At 40.6% G+C, this 12,426-nt stretch overlaps 1 long non-coding RNA gene and 1 pseudogene across 2 annotated transcripts in view; one reads left to right on the forward strand and one right to left on the reverse strand.

Moving 5' to 3' along the window:
• LOC121145835 overlaps positions 1 to 12,426 on the forward strand; it is a 152,103-nt gene that overhangs the window by 78,337 nt on the left and 61,340 nt on the right. The gene's annotated exons all lie outside the window — the stretch shown is intronic.
• On the reverse strand, positions 8,602 to 9,063 carry LOC121145834 (annotated as a pseudogene).

Here is a 12,426-nt window from a genome sequence, read left to right on the forward strand (position 1 = left end):
TCTCCCATCTGTGCTACTTCCCTAGCTGCTAGCAGGAGCTGGATTAGAAATGAAGCAGTGATAGCATGCCAGGTGGTGGCTTAAAGTGCTGTGCCGCAATACTGGCCCTGAGTCATTGCTTTTTTAAAGAATTACTTATTTTTGCTGGAAAGGCAGATTTACAGAGAAAAGGAGAGATAGAAAAATCTTCCATTTGCTGGTTTACTCCCCAAATAGCCGCTAAATTGATCTGAAGCCAGGAGCCAGGTGCTTCTGGGTATCCTAAGCAGGTTCAGGGTTCCAAGGCCATCCTCAACTGCTTTCCCAGGCTACCAGCAGGATGCTGGAAGGGAAGTGCAGCAGCCAGGATGACAACTGGATCAGTGCCCAGATAGGATCCCGGGGCATGCAAAGGTGAGGATTTGGCCACCAGGCCATCACCCCAGGCTCCTGATTCTTAAACACATTACTCAAGTATTCTCTTTGGAAAAAGAATTCTCAGATAATTTTTCTTCCCTTTATGCAAAGCATGGCATTTAGCATTCCTCCTTTCTGCCATTACTTTACAAGGCACACAGTTCTGTTTTATTATTTAAATGTTTTTCCTTTTACAATTATTAAGTTGCCTACCTTTTGCGCTTAAGCTTTTGGCAGAATAAAAGGAAGACTGGAATTTTTAGTTTGGCAGATCTTAGTGTGAATACTCACTTTGCTGCGTTTAGCTGAATAATTGGCAATAAGTAATCACTTAATCCCATTAAATCCTAGTTTCTTTACCAGTAAAAGGGGGGAAATTGTACAAATTTCACAGAAACATTATGAGCATGTATGTCATGTACATAAAAGAAGATGAGTAAATCACATTCTGTTTTCTTTAACCTTCACTGAAGACAGTAATCATATTTTATTCGTTCCTAGCAAATAGTGCATCACCTAGCAAATAGGTGATGCTTAATAGGTGGATGCTTGTTGAATGAACAAAACTGGAGTTTATTTCCATGTCCAAATGTCCAAGAGCTCTCTAGAACTGTTCTAAATGTAGTGTGTTAGGGTCACATTCCTTCACAGAGTTTAATCAATCCTACTGTCTTAGGTAACAGATCCAGTTAGTCTAAATTCAGATTTAGAAGACCTGGAGAACACTGGGAACATTTTCCTTGCAGAAGTTGTTCCTATGGGAGTAATTGGGGGAACAATCATCTGGAACCTCACAAGCCTTCCAAGTAGCTGCAAATCATTGAGCAGCCTCCCGAAGCTCAGACATCTTGCTTTTCCGGCAGAGGTGCACAGACAGTTAAATAGATTGAACTCGTGTTGATTGCACTGGTCTGTTACAAATCATGGAGTGAGTGTCCATTAGTAGCTTGGGTTCGCGCCACGTACCACCCCCCTTTACACTCTCGAGTGTAATTGTTGATTATCGAATGCTTCCAGGGAGGCTCCATCTTGCCTTCGGGAAATCTGTGCGTGTGGATGCCTTATGACATTTCTCTGAATATTAATCAGCCTGCAAAACAGGGAACATGTGCCACTGCGAGCATTTCACGGTGGGTACGTGGAGGTTGTCAGACTGCTTCTTCTCCCTTCCTTCTGCTCCTTGGCACTCTTTCCCTGCACTTGCCCCTCCCCTCCTCCGTTATTTATTTTTGTCAGTTGGTATAACTGTTCTCACTGAGCCAAACTTCAGAAAGTGCATGCTCACCCCGGGGATGTGATTGAGCCAGATAAACTTTCCACCCCAGACAGCTCCTTTTGGCTGATGACTGCTTGTCAGAAATGGATTTTCCTGCTGCTTACTTGGAATGTCCAGTTACTCCAGGAAGCTCTGAGTACCGGCCAGAGGGAGAAAGGAGATCATGTGGTTAGGACTCGATGGCTCTTCTGTATCATTTACCTAGTTTACTAATTGAGCATTCAATATTCAATCATGATTTAGTAGCTATATTACCTGATTGAGTTTACTTACTCTGTATAGTTACATTAGCAAGGATTGATCTTATTACAAAACATGATTAATTCCTAGCTGAATTTTATCTTATGTCATTTGGCATGAAAATTTTAAAAATTTAAATGTAAAATTATTTTAATGTAGATAGGGAACTGACTAGATCAAGGTCCCTATAATATTTAGAAAATACTCTTGGTGAATATTGAATGTTTTTAAATCTGCCACCCCCCCAAACATGATTCTTAAATTCTTTTTACTTGTGTTTTCTATCATAGGCTCTTCTGAAGTTGTGAAGTAGCCAATATATTCTTTTTAATTTTAAGATCTATCTATTTATTTGTTTATTTATTCAAAAGGCAGAAAAACACAGAGAAAGAGGGAGAGAGAGAGAGATTTTCCACCCACTGATTCTCAACCCTGATGGCTGCAATTTCCAGAGTGCTAAAGTGGCTGGCTCTAAGCCAAGCTAAAGCTGGGAGACAGGGGATTCATCCACGTCTTCCTTTGGGTGACTTAGGCCATCTTTTAATGCTTTTTTCCAGATAATAATAAAGACCTGAATTGGAAATGGAGTAACAGGAATATGAACCAGCACCCATACGGGATGCTAGCCTTGTGAGAAGTGGTTTCACCTGCTTTGCCACAGTGCTGAACCTGCAGCCAGCATAATCGCATTCTCTCTCTCCTCTTTTCCACCTTTCTCTCTCTAAGAATTATTTTATTTATATTTCAAAGGAAGAGTTACAAAAAGAAGGAGAGACACAGAGAGAGGCTGTACAACCATTGGTTCATTACCTACAGGGCTGCTATGAATGGAGCAAAGCTGACCTGAAGCCAGGAGCCAGGAGCTTCTTCCAGGCCTCTTTCGTGGGTACAAGGACTCAAGGACTTCAGCCATTCTCTGCTGATTCCCCAGGTCTTAAGCAGGAAAATTGAAGCAGCCAGGACATGAACTGGTGTTTGTATGGGACACGGATGACACAGTTGGTAGATTAGCTGGCTACACCACCGTGCTGCATCTCCCCCCGACTCCTTGAAATTTTTGTATTTGAAAGGCAGAGTAATGTAAAGAAGGAAAGATAGAACAACTACCATCTTTGCTCCCTTTTTGTCCTTTAGGAATTCTCAATATTTATTTCAATATGTAACTCTGGAAATGACACGCAATACAATCAAGGCCTAGTTTTTTCAATACTGTGCAATAAAGTCTAATTTCTGTTAAATAGTGCAAGAACCTGAAGGTTGGATTGGAGATTGATTTTCCTTCTGTCAGGAGGTGACTTCCTTTTGACCTCATGTATGATATTACGTTAATACAAAGCACAAAATCCACAGACGCAGCTTCCAAGATCAGCATCATTTCCACAGGTGGACAGCAGATCTGCTGTGTGTTGAGAAGTCAATTTCGGGGATGCGATGTTTTCCTGGGCACCTCTCCCCTTATATCTGGGAGGCAAGCTTCACTTCAGCAGAGCTTGTCAGAGCTGACAGCCTGGTGTTCTGCCTTTGGCACTGAACTGATTCAACATTTTAAAAGAAACATGAAAAACATGTTTACTCTTTGCCAATCATTGTAAATTAGGGGACAAGAATCCCATCTTGATGTTGCATAGTTAAACATGGAAAATACCAGCATTTGCATTTCATTTATCTGCAAAGAATAATAGAAATGCCACTCTCTGTATTATGTATTTAGGAATTCATTTCAATATCTTTGATATAAATAGTTCCAAATCTGCTGCGGCCATTCTATCCTTTTCCAAGTAAATATCAGATTAAATTAAAATGCATTGTATAAACGGCTCCTTCTTGATAGTAAAGAGAAATTACATTGAATTCCTTTATGTATTTTTCTTATAAACAGTTTCATTGACTAAGAGGAAATATTTAGTGATACTCAAAGTTATTTTTAAGCAATGGCTTCCATTTTACTTAAGTTAAAGCAACATAGATACAAAGAAGGGAGAAGTTTCATTTTTTATTTTTGTTGTGGACTAAATTATGTCTCCTTAACTTTCCTGTGTTGAAGTCTTAATTTTTGGTACTTGAAAATGTGACTGTGTTTTGAAACAGTTCCTTTAAAGAGGTCATTCATGAGATGATACAGGTGGGCCCTAATTTCCTGTGACTGCTGTTTTTATAGGAAAAGAAATGACACCAGTGACATTGTGTAGACAAAAGGCCGCATCACTGTAAGGACCCAGAGAGAAAGTGGGCCAAGTGCAAGTCAAGGTTAGAGGACTTAGGCCAAACCTGCCGACATTTCAATTCTCACCTGTGACTTTCAGAACTGAGAGGAAATCTGCTGCTGTTGTTTAAGAACCCAAGCAATGGCATGTCTTCCTTCTTATTCATTTAAACAAACCCAGCAGTTCTCATTCACTTAAAGGATGGGATGAGGCTTGAGAAAGGCGAAGTGAAGGAGAGGGAGGAGGGGAAGAGTGTAGTGGAGGAGACCACGATGGATGGGCCTGGAAGAAATGTGGAGTGTGTGGGTGCAGCGCTCTCTCGGGACTCCAATCAGGGAGACCCAAGTGACAGCCAGGGCATGTACAGTATGTCAGGGCCCACTCGGACCTGGCCTGCCCCTTAGCTCGCAAAAGGCAAACCATGGAGAAAAGATGCCATTGGCAGCCCTCCTTGTTTTATCAGTGAGGCAACCAAACTTAAGAAATTTTTATAGGGTCACAAATAAAGGCACTTGAAATGATTTAAAACATACTTATCTTCTCAGAAAATTTTGAAATCCATACTTTTAAAAAAAAGAAGGTTTATTTTCATTGGAAAGGCAGATGTACAGAGAGGAGGAGAGACAGAGAGGAAGGCCCTTCATCTGTCAATTCACTCCTCAAGCGGCTGCCACTTCCAGAGCTGCACCAATCCGAAGCCAGGAGCCCCTTCCGGGTCTCCTATGCAGGTGCAGGGTCCCAAGGCTATGGGCCTTTCCCAGACCACAAGCAGGGAATTGGATGGGAAGCAGGGCCACTAGGATTAGAACTGGCGCCCATATGGGATCCCGCCATGTGCAAGGCAAGGACTTTAGCTGCTAGGCTACTACTCAGAGCCTAATACTTTTGTTTTCATGAGATGCATTTTCCATGAACTTTTCAAGATCTCTTACATGCCTGAATGTCAACATGTTTTGCACTAAAATAAACTTATCCATGCAGCAATGGCACTTTTCACTCGTTTTTTGAAGCGCCCTTGTATAGACGGAAGAGATGTGGTATTACAGTCTAGGTCTATGAGAAGCCATGTCTGCTGTTCCTAAACTTTATCTACTTTGTCTCTCTCTCTCTTTTGAAAACATTAGAGATTTCTGAAATCTGAAGTTGTTTTCAGATTTTCTACCTTAAGAACTAGGCTGAGCTTTTCACGTCTAGCACGTTTGGAGGCATTTAGTCCAGCAACATTCCTGAAACATCTGTAAGTCAAGATGAGGGATGCTTATGCCAAAGGAGAATGTAGCACTGAAACAGGAATGTTGAGGGTGGAGGGGAAGCTCTCAGTTCCTGGCAATGGTTATGGTGTTAGTTGATGACAGCTCCTAAAATATTTTCATGTTCTGTTCTATTGTTGATAAGCGTATTCTGTTCTTGCCTTGATCTCATATTTATGTAACTTCCCGTTTCTTCTTGATTATAGTTTCTAATCTCACTTCGATGCCTTACCTGTCCTGCACTGGTTCCATCAGAGGTCACCAGACACTCTTAGCTGAAAGGGACACCATTCTTTCCCACGCTTCACTTCCTTATCTCTTCTCTACTCAGAGCCTTTCTTGCTTCTCTACTTCCGATTGCAGGACAGCTTTCCCTGCTCCACTCCCTGTTCCCTCGGATTCCTCAGTGTTCATTTGCTCCTCAGTTATAAGCCCTTCACAGTTCTTTTTCATAAGGATTTTACTCAGACAAGGCAGGGGAAGGCTTGGCTTTCCATGGTTGATGTCCACTGTTTACCTGTCATCTGCTATTCCACATTTAACACCTGTTGAGCTAGATTTTTTATCTTTTCATTTGCCCTTGACACAGTACCAGTCTCTCAAACCAAAATTTTCTAAAGATCATTGAGAGTAGCACTAGTTCTTCCTTGTAAAATTTATCACTTGCAGCGCTTGAACCCTTGGCATTGATTTGAATCCTCTCCCAATGACAGCCTCAGATGTCTCAGTCTGCCTAGATACTCCATTCCTGAGAGTATCTCATGTCGGCTGTCTAGGAAGTTTCTCTCTGGTGAATTCTATGGCCTTAGTTAACACTTGACTCCTTTAAGATCATTTTCTTTGTTCAATAAAGCGATAACAATAATTGTATAACTTAAAAAGGGTAATTATGGCTAAATATGTTGGTATATGTAAATTGTTCTATTTGAAGATTCATTTGTTTTTTATTGGAAGGACACATTTACAGAGAGGGAGAGAGAAGAGAAAGATCTTGCCCCTGCTCCTTTGCTCCCCAAATGGTCACATCTGCCACAGAGCTGAGCTGATCCAAAGCCAGGAGCCAGGCACCTCCTCGGGGTCTCCCACGTGTGTGTATGGTCCCAAGGTATTAGACCTTCCTCTGCTGCTCTACCAGGCCATAAGCAAGGTGCTAACTGGGAATTGAAGCAGCTGGGATACAAATAAACACCCATAAGGAATGCTGGTACCCCAGGGTGGAGGATTGGCTGGTTGAGCCATGGCACCAGCTCAATATATGTACATTGTTTCAAATCATGCCTAGGACAGTGATGAAAATGAGTTTTCATTTTTCCTTCTCTGTCCTTGTTGTTTATAATCCCTCCATATTTTTTATGGGCATTTTGTTTCAAGTTCTTGTTATTTCTTTGGTTCCTGCTATATTTCTTCAGCAGGTGTATCTCATCCTCAGTCTTTCCCTGTTGTGTTAAATTTCATAATGCACTTCTAACTTAGTGGTCTAGAACAATGTTATCCCAATGTTGTAATAACTCCCCATGAGGAAATACTGTGATTTTACTCTCGGATGTGGGAGGGATGGCAGTTGGTTCTGAGCTGTCACTCGGTTGGCCTTCCTCCTCTTTTTCCCAACAGATGGCACTGAGTGCTCCAGTAAGGCTGGCTCTGTACCTCTGGTTCCTGTGGTCTTTACAGTGTAATACGTATCTCTAAAAATGCTTGCTGCTCTGGGAGCTTCTTCCTTTAGTTCCCAACTATGTTTCCTTTGTTATCCATTATTGTCTTCCCTTCTTCCTTCCTCCTCCTCCATCTTTTCTTTCCTCATTCTCTTCCTCCTCCTCCTCTTTTTTTTTTTCTTTTGCTAGTAACTGGCCAGGATGAAATGTAATAGCTGGCATTCTCTGAGCACACTGGAGCTGTCCTGCCTCCATGAACACAACTATGGCATTCTCTCCACAGGGGATGTCCTTCCTCTATTTACTGAACAAAATTCAAGGTCAGAGCCGATGCTTTTATAAAACTGCCCCACAGATAAATCCTCACAAATAAATATGATTATTTCTCATTCCTAATCCCATAATGAGTAGTTTGTGTCTTATAATTGTTTATGTATCTCCTCTGATTAGTGACTCACTTCTCATTTTTGCTTTCTCTGTCCTCAGTCCTTGCATATTTACTATGCTTTGTCAATAGTCACTGCTGCTTTGGGTATTTGAAAGATAAATGTGTGGAGCACATACTGTTTATAGTAGTTTTGTGACTCAGAACCTTAATAAAATTGCAGAGCTCTTTGTACTGATATGTAAGAATCCTACAACGTAATAAGAATCTGCATTGTAAGGCAGTCAAAGAGAGCCTTAAGCTGTTGCAAAATGCCATGGAAGGTCTAGGCCACACCGAGACAGTTTTCTCGATAGAAGTGATTTGTGAGACTATTTTGCTTTAGCTCTATCCGACCACTGGATATTGTCCTGCAATTAGCTATAGAACTAAGAACTCTTTAATGCAATTCCATGGACTAGGTCCAATATCTTAAATAGCACGTATGGGAGAGTATTGAAACATGAGTCCTGTATTCACTGCAATATCCCGTGAACCTGGCAAATGGTGGCTTCTCTGTCTGCCTTTTTGGATAAGAGTTATGACAGCTCAATCTGCAGTTTACATGTAATGGCTGAATAGATCCATGCTGAGGCATATGGAGACAGTAGAATTAGGGTCAGTTATAAAGGATAAGCAGCAAAATCTCTGAATAAACAAAGTCAAGCTGAGTAACTCTAAACTTTTTTTTAAATTTGAGGTTTCCCAAAAATATACAAATTCTAAACAAGTGTCCAGAATTCTGTTTTGGTTACTTGATTTCCAGGGACTTTTAAAGATATGAGCGTTCAAGTGATGCTGTCCTTTGATTTAACCTCCATGCACTCTTAGAGCAGTGTGGTGTTATTGGTAATCTAATGCCATCTGTCCTCTGAAAGTTAATTGCTCTTGCCTATTCTAAAGCAAAATCTCCCAATACACAGATTCATCGGCTTATCTAGGATTAACATTCAACTTACTGACCCACATTCTTTGAGTCTCTGACCACACAGTACTAGTTCTCAGTTCTCTATGGAGAGAGCCAAAGTCAAAGAAACTTAAAGAATTTGGCCATGTTTACATGGCCAAATAAGAATAGTTAGAATAGAAGTTGAGCAAAGTATATTTTCTGTCTTTCTTTTTTTCTTGTTTGTGTCTTTTACTGACTCCGCATACACAGTTACTTATCTTCTGGTGTGTTGAAGCAGCAAGTCAGATAACACTTGCCACAGTAATGGCTGTCACAGTGCCTGGCCATGAGCACCGTCGCACCATGTTCACCAGAAGGACACTCAGGCAGCTGACTTTACCATTCTCGTCCACCTTGTGGTACTTGGGGACAGCCAGCTCAAGCTTCTTTCTCTTGTGCTTGTTCTTCTTGGGAGTGGTGTATGACTTCTTCTTCCTTTTCTTGGCATCACCACGAGGTTTCAACACAAGAAGTAGAGTGGACATTCCTGCTGAATGTTGCAGTCAGATAAAGTTTGTTCATCTTCAGGTTGCTTGCCAGTGAAGATCAGTCCTTGCTGATCAGGAGGGATTCCTTCCTTATCCTGGGTTTTGACTTTCACATTTTCTATTGTATCCAGAGGCTCAGCATCAAGGGTGCTGGTCTTATAAGAGTCTTGACAAAGGTCTGCATCTTGGTGGCAAGCCCACCTGAGATGGAGAACAAAGAAGAGTCAGGGCTGACTGGGGACACAGGGAGAGGGTGTGCAGATAGGCCTCCAAAGTATATTTTCTTTGTCACATTTGAACATCTCCTTAAGCAATGAATGACTTTATTACTGCTACTGTGTTGGGCAAAATGAAATAATGTTTTGGTTTATGAAGTTTTCATTGCAAGCAAGTTCAAAATTCTCCATGTTTTGTTCTCATGAATGATCATTTTTATGTGTTTAGTTAATAGAAATTGGGAAATTTAGATTTCCTAAAGAAATTTGAGAAATATAGTTGTGATGTAAGCATGAGTTTTCTTGAGGCAACATGATTAATACAAGTTTCAGTTGACATCTATAGATCTTTGTTTCAGTTGATGATGTAAGCAATGCTTCTCACTGCATTATTTTTTGTTATCCATTCAAAAATGCATGCAACAGTTGGCCTATCAGACCTCTCCCAGGCATTAAGCTGTTTTATTTATAAATATTTATTAGATACACCTGTATGTGTAAGTTTTCTGGGTAGAAATCCTAAATAGTCGATCATAGGAAGTTCTTTGGAGAGATCCATATTCTAAAGAGAAGGTTTGGCTTCAAGCACTTCAGAAGTTTCACATTCTAGCTCCATTCTCCTTTAACGAATGTTTTGAGACCTGGTATTCTTCCAAAGAATCTGGTTTGCATTCTTCGCATCTAAAAATGTCCCCCCGAAACTATTTGTCTCTGAAAGAAATAATCCGTGTATTCTCAATTTCCCCTTGGAGAGCAGGTCTTCAGCTTAGTGATTAAGATACTTATGTCCCACATCTGGGTATCTGGTTCAGTTCCCAGCACTGGCATCTGACTGCAGTGTCCACCCAACCTAGACCTGGAGAGGAAGTGATGGCGCCTGCCACTCATAGGGATGTCTGGATTGTAGTCCTCAGTCTTGCTCTGGCCCTTGCTCAGTTCTGGCTGTGGTGGGTGTTTGCAAGCTAGATCAATGGATGGGAGCTCTATCTGTTCATCTCTTTCCACCTTTGTCTCCATGTCCACCCCCGACACACACACCAAATTAACAAGTTTCCCCTGCAAACATTCCCAAAGTAGTAAATTTGTGTGTTCAGCAAACACATCTAGTGAATGAAACACAAAGGAAAAGAATTATGGTTAAGTCTTAATGTTAATACTCAATATCATACGGTGTTGTCACTGCCATGTTACTCAAATAACATGCCAGGGTGTTTCTTCCAGCTGCCTTACTACCTGTTCTGTGTTTTGGTATGGCTGGTAAGTATGATGGTGTCACACGACCTTCCATAGCTCTTGATTCACCCTATTAAATCATGGTCCCCATCTGAACACTTTGACCAGGTGCCTCATTCTGGGTGTCTGTGGGTTCACTGTCATTCTCATGAGTTCAGTTAAATGAATTCTTCCATCTTTCCCCATATGTTTGACTTTCTATGTCCATTATACATATTCAGATTGCCAGCAAAAGTCACTTGCTCAAGAAACCAACTTTCAAGTCACCCTGTAAAATAAGAGATCAGATGCAAAGGCGTTCTCCAGGAGATTCAGCTGTGTGGACTCTTTCCAGAGATGAATTCATGCACCAGCTATTTCCAAAACACATAAAACATGAAGCAGCTATGCTCATATCTGTGGGAAAAATAAATAACACACGATTTCTACTTTCTAAATATTATCATAATGAGTTGCGATAGATATTTGGAAAGAAATGTATATTTAGCTAGAAGAGTGAAAAGGGGAATGTCAGCGTAATATTTTCATTAGGCAGTTACTCCCAAAGGCAACCAGAATAATTGGGACCAAGACATTAAAAAAAGGTGCCTTACCATTTAGTAAACAATGAATTTAGTGGTCACCAAGGAGTAGAGAGATGCTTAAATATTTTTGTTGTATGTCTTAGAATTGAATTTTGTAATGTTCTTCATCCCATACCAGCAGATGAAAAAAATTAGGGAAGGCACTAATGAAAATAAAACTAGATAAATAAATATTACAGCCAGAGCATAAACCACGGGACAGCAGACCGAGCTGCCACTTAACGATGCTGGCGTTGCACAGGGGAGGGCCTGGAATTGTGTCCTGCCTCTGCCTTCGTAGCTATCCCCTGTGGATGTGTCTGGAAGGCAGATGATGGCATTCCCACATCAGGTGTCCAGCCCTAGCTATTGTGGGCATCTGAGCAGGGAATCTGCAGCTGAACATTTCTTTGTCTCTCTCTCTCTTCTCTACTTTTCTAATAAAAACAGCTTTTTATTAAAAAGAAATATAACTAAAACTGAGAGGCATAACCTCTTCTTCAGCTCTGAAAGATGCAGGGGCTCACTGAAGTTACAAGGTAGTTGCTGCCAGCCTCTGACATTCAAAGAAAATAAATTACACCAGTAACTGGAAGATGAAGCCAGATATCAGTGATTTTAAAAAAATAGGCACTACTTCTAGCAATAAACTGGGGAAAAGGCAATCTTTTAAAAGATCCCTAACATTTAAGAAAGTTTTTTGTTTTTTCTACCTTGCTTCTACAATGATGATAAAGATTGGGAAAGTAAATTAAACAATAAATTATATTTGATTTTCCTTCCAAATGCAAGAACATTGAAAACTTCCCAGTGGAAAGAATTGCTTGGTTGTTAGAGTTTTAATTACATTATTAGGGTTTATACTACACCATGGGCAGTGGTTTCATTGCAAGTTCAGCAATCTTGTTGACAAGCACATTAAAGTGAAAGGAAAAGGAGTTAGGGGGCTTGTTCAGAGTTGTTAAGCATTTGAAAATGATAATTGATTATCTTTACTTAGTTTCCATGCCTACCCACTTACAACTTAGGAAGAATGGAGCAGAGAGCCCATCAATTGGAATAGCAGTGTGTTATGTCAGAAACTTTCTTTTTGTTATGTTTGAACTCTTTGCCAATTTCTGTTTGGAGAAAATGAAGCCTTTTCAAGGCCATACACTGTTTTGTTAAGGCCACTGCAATGAGCCAGTGTAGCTCAGAAATGATAGTCCACATGATTCTTCCATTCAACAGTGGATTGAATCATTGCTCATGGCAGACTACTGTTGGTTTACAATTGGTGAGTTCATATGGCTTGTATCTCCCATTTTCTTGTTGTTTGGTTTCTTGGTCCATAAGTTAGGCATGAAGATTTTGTTTGTTTGTTTGTTTTTTAACTCTTTGGATTCCAGAAAAATAGAGTCACTGTGAAATTCAAGTAAGAAAAATACATGCAGGAGCCAGAATGTTGGCTCAGTTGGTTAATCCTCAACATTGAAGTGCCACATCCCAATGTGACAGCCTAGACAATGAAAAACGGTGGCAGTAAGGCTAGATCTG

This window comes from Ochotona curzoniae, unplaced genomic scaffold (genome assembly GCF_017591425.1).
Source record: "Ochotona curzoniae isolate NIBS_2020 unplaced genomic scaffold, NIBS_Ocur_1.0 scaffold_3835, whole genome shotgun sequence".
NCBI classification, from domain to species: domain Eukaryota; kingdom Metazoa; phylum Chordata; class Mammalia; order Lagomorpha; family Ochotonidae; genus Ochotona; species Ochotona curzoniae.